General features: G+C 43.9%; 1 pseudogene; it reads right to left on the bottom strand.

Moving 5' to 3' along the window:
- Window positions 1-807: 807 nt before the first annotated feature.
- LOC127666577 (PRAME family member 7-like) lies at window positions 808-3,988 on the bottom strand (annotated as a pseudogene).
- Window positions 3,989-4,275: the final 287 nt, after the last annotated feature.

Below are 4,275 nucleotides of genomic sequence, written 5' to 3'. Positions count from 1 at the left end.
TGCCATTGTCTTTTTTTTTTTTTTTTTGGGTGGGGGATTTTGATTTTTTGAGACAGGGTTTCTCTCTGTTGCCCTGGATGTCCTGGAACTCACTCTGTAGACCAGGCTGGCCCCAAACTCAGAAATCCTCCTGCCTATGCCTCCCATGTGCTGGTATTAAAGGCATGCACCACCACTGCCCGGCCACGCCATTGTCTTAAAAAACACTAGTAGCCCCTTCTCCATTTTTGTCCCTGCAGTTCTTTTCTATAACTGGGGGGCTGGGGTGCAAGCCAAGGCTAGATTATAAATCAAGAAATAAAATAATATAATAATGATAATAACAACAACAATAATAGGACACTGTTAGCACATGGAGAACATCAATCCCCAGTGGGTTTGAGGCATAACAAACCTGCTTATCCTGTCTCTACCTTTCTGTGGGTGAAGTGACCTGGAAGACAGACGGCCCTCAGGAGATGGATAGAGTATGCATTCTACTTGTGTGAATAAGTTGTATTGTGGGACCACACTTTCACAGATAAAACTATTCAAATTATGGAAGAGCAAGAAGATAGACTATGGTCATAGTAAGTCTTATGATAGCCCATGTCTGGGAAAAATGATACTTTTAACAACTCCCCCACACCCCATTTCTAGAGTGTGTGTGACTTCAGGGTCTAGTGTAGGAATGACACTGAGTCCACAATCACATCATATCACATCACAAGGAAGGTTCTGGACAGATGTTGGTTTTCAAGAGCCACTCACAATTAGTTTGACAATTCTGCGTACATACCAAGGAGCCAAAGAGTGGGAAGCAAAGAGTAAAATACAATGTCTTAATTGACTTTAATGCTACCAATATGTCTTACATGATAATTTCTTTGATCATATATCATGATGTCATAGGATAATATGAACATAAACCTAAAACTGAGGTCAGTGACTCAGTAGCACATGAGAGGAGAACATTCATAAATTGGCCATATATTTACAACATGGGGAAGTCACTGGCGATTCTGTCCCGATGGGGGCACATTTAGAAACGCAGTACCGTCTTTCTGATTCTACAAGACACCTGATGTTATTATCTTATTCTTCATTTCAAGTGACCCTTGTGGTCTCCATACACAGAACACCATTTTGATTCCAATGGATTTGAAACCACAAAGTTCCGGAACCCCATGATGAACGTACTTCCTCAGATATCATGTCCTAGCATCTAGAATCAACCTCTTCTTTACCGCCAGCAACGGCAAAGTCTGGTCTTCATATCATAGATGCAGCGACTCCAACAATAACGGCAGGTTTCTGAAGCAAATGTGATTGTCTTGGGCTGCCTTCTGGCCCTGAGAATGTCCATGAGATTTTGACACAGTTGGGAAAATCTGTCCACTATAAGATAACCCTCGTGATCATAGCACTCTAGTGGGGCAGGGTACTGCTCAACAACCAGCTTGCTTTGATTGGCCATGCATTGCAGAAGGTCCTTTATTACAGCAGTGGAGAAGTCATTCTCATAGAAATTGACAGAGGTGAGCTGTGAGCACTGGCCCAGAGCAGGCAAAAGGATTTTGAGCTGAGAGTCATTCATCCTGCTGTTCTCTAACTGCAGGGTTTGCAGAGTTTCAGATTCATTCTCTAGGAGAATTCAGAGACTCTTGGAACAGGACTTGGGAAGCACTACATCATTGAAGTGCAGGTGTTTCAGTTGATAGAGCCTCTGACACACTGACGTGTGTTTCAAGTCTGACTTGGAGAGTTGGCAGACAGTCATAGACAAGGACTCCAAGGGACTCTTCAGGCATCTAGAGAAAGAACAAGAAAAATTTTCTGACTCATGGTGCTGGAGGACTCTAGTAAGATTGATACTGACACAGAGAATCCACATATGTAGAGTCAATCTATGCTTATGTTGAAGGTCTACCCTGGGGAAACAGCATGTTGGTGTCTCCTCATAGCATTGTTTACTGAAGCATATTACACTCAGGTAGGGTGGGATCAGACCGCATGTCTGCAACAACCCTTCCTCACTCTGTCAGAGAACTAGAGTTTGCACCATCATGCTAGGAGAGCACACCTAGAAAGAACTAGCACAGAAGGGTTCTGGCAATATCTTGGCCTATGTCCTGCAGACTTTATCCATGTCCCGGCAATCTCCACAGTCTTTATCCCTGATCACAGTGTTTCACCCTTGACACTGATGACCCCCACCACAGTGTCACAGATTTCCCGTCTACTTAGTCAAAACTTGTGTTCAAATCTTTATGGAGAAGTAGAGGCTGACTGACTCCAATAGAGGAACAAACGGATTCCTGTTCTCACAAATCTTTGTAGAGGGTAGTTGTGGAGCCTCCCCATATCTGTCCTGTTACCTTGAATCAGTTTTGCCTGGATCCCAAAGGGTAATATGGAAAGCACACTTACAGCATCTGACCCACACAATGGACATGCTTACAAGACAGCTTTCTCAATATTCCTTACCCCAGCCAATACTCTTCAACATAAGTGGGGACCGAATCAAGTGAGCTCCATTAAGAAGGAAACAGTCCACACATTGATAGTGTAATAAGTGCATCACTGTAACATCCTCTATGACCGTCACACCTGAGATGCCCACAAATGATTGAAGTAAAGGGAAAGGTTGTTGCTATAACAGAAACAGATCACTATCCTTCCTTACCTGAACAACAGTTTCATGTTGTCACTGGAAAAGTAGCCACCATTCATGGAGAGGTGTTGGAGATAGTTGAGTTTGGAGAACTGAGAAAGGAGTTTGGCAGCACAGTCCTTTACATCTGCAAAATGAAGCACACCACTAACTGAGATCCTCAATCTTATTTCCCTTAGATGGAATTTGTGAAGATTTCTCATCAGGCCAAAGCAAGGTGCAAAGCAACCTAGAAAGGATAGGTCCTGTTTTGTGTATATTTCCAATTCCTCAATATAGTTTGGCTGAAAAATGTTCAAGATCTCCCTGATAATCTCCACTGGGAAGTGACAAATCTTCATCTTCAGACAGCATAGCCTCAAAGAGTCTTTTCTCCGCTGGGCCCATTGTAGTAAGTATGTTTGATGTTGTTGCAGAGAGAAGTCAAGGCTCAGGTCAGTGACCACCTTCAAACGCTGCCTCAGTGCATATCTAGGAATGTGCTTTGCAACTTGTTTCTCATTCCCAGTCTTTGCTGAGCAGACTTCATCCTTTCTTCCAGCCCATACATCCCCAAAATCCTGGTGCACATCTCTGAAGTCCAGGACTTGAAGCTTCCTGCTTCTGTGAAAGATAAAGGCAAAGTTTCATAATGTAAAATGAACCAACATGGAGTTAGCCTGGATCCCACATGTCTAAGATCAGCTCCATCAAAGTACATTGCACCAAGCAGGCAAGGAGCTGCATCTGGAGACATGACCCACATCCCTTCATTCATTTGCTCTTGACTTGTGTCTATTCCATATCTAGTGCCTGTAGGAAAGGCACAGAAAGGCTCATCCTAACATGGTTCCTTGTACCCTGAGCTGTCCTGACCTATGACTATCATTTAGGTCAGTTTTCAAATTGAATAGTATTTCCACATATCCCCATGTCAATGGCATCATTATCCCCTGTGCTGTTTCCCCCATTCTTCCTGCCCTAATGTGTGTCTTACCACTATTCCCATGATTCCCCATTTAGCCTCCTTGGGCCTTGCTTACCTGGGACTAACATTCTGTGTCAGCACTATATCTATGCCATCCAGCACAGCTTGCAAGTCCTCCACATCAGGGGTTTTCATCAGCGCCCCCACAGGGAGGCAGGTAAAGGGCCAGGCTGCCACCATTGCCTTCAATATCTGTGTGTGTGTCTTCCATTGAAGGCCTCTAGGAAGAGTGGTGGGGAAAGCACAGTGGGCAGGTAGTCCAGATCAGAGGAGTTTATGGCATCTTTCCTCAGCAGCGCATCCAGTGCCAGCTACTGGAGTGTAGGAGGGTTGTAGGTGCTCATCCTGCTAGATATTCAGTCAGAAGCAACCTGGTGAAGCATTTAGGAGACATAATTTCAGGCTAAGTTTTCAGAAGTCCTATTTCTCACATATTGCATGAACCAGAAGTATAGAGCCCATGCTCTGGCAATAATGGAGAACACAGTCTGCCCAATTATACAATCCTTTGGTCTCCAAGCCACAAGTTCATCACCCTCAGCATGTGGATTCTCTTTTAAGTACCCACAGTAGAAAAAGTTATCCACTGTTGCATGGAATATCAACCCATGCTTCTCTTAATCTCATGTCTAGTATAAAGCAGAGGTTCAGACTG

This window comes from Apodemus sylvaticus, chromosome 16 (assembly GCF_947179515.1).
Source record: "Apodemus sylvaticus chromosome 16, mApoSyl1.1, whole genome shotgun sequence".
Taxonomy (NCBI): domain Eukaryota; kingdom Metazoa; phylum Chordata; class Mammalia; order Rodentia; family Muridae; genus Apodemus; species Apodemus sylvaticus.
This window is presented reverse-complemented; position numbering and strand designations above follow the sequence as displayed.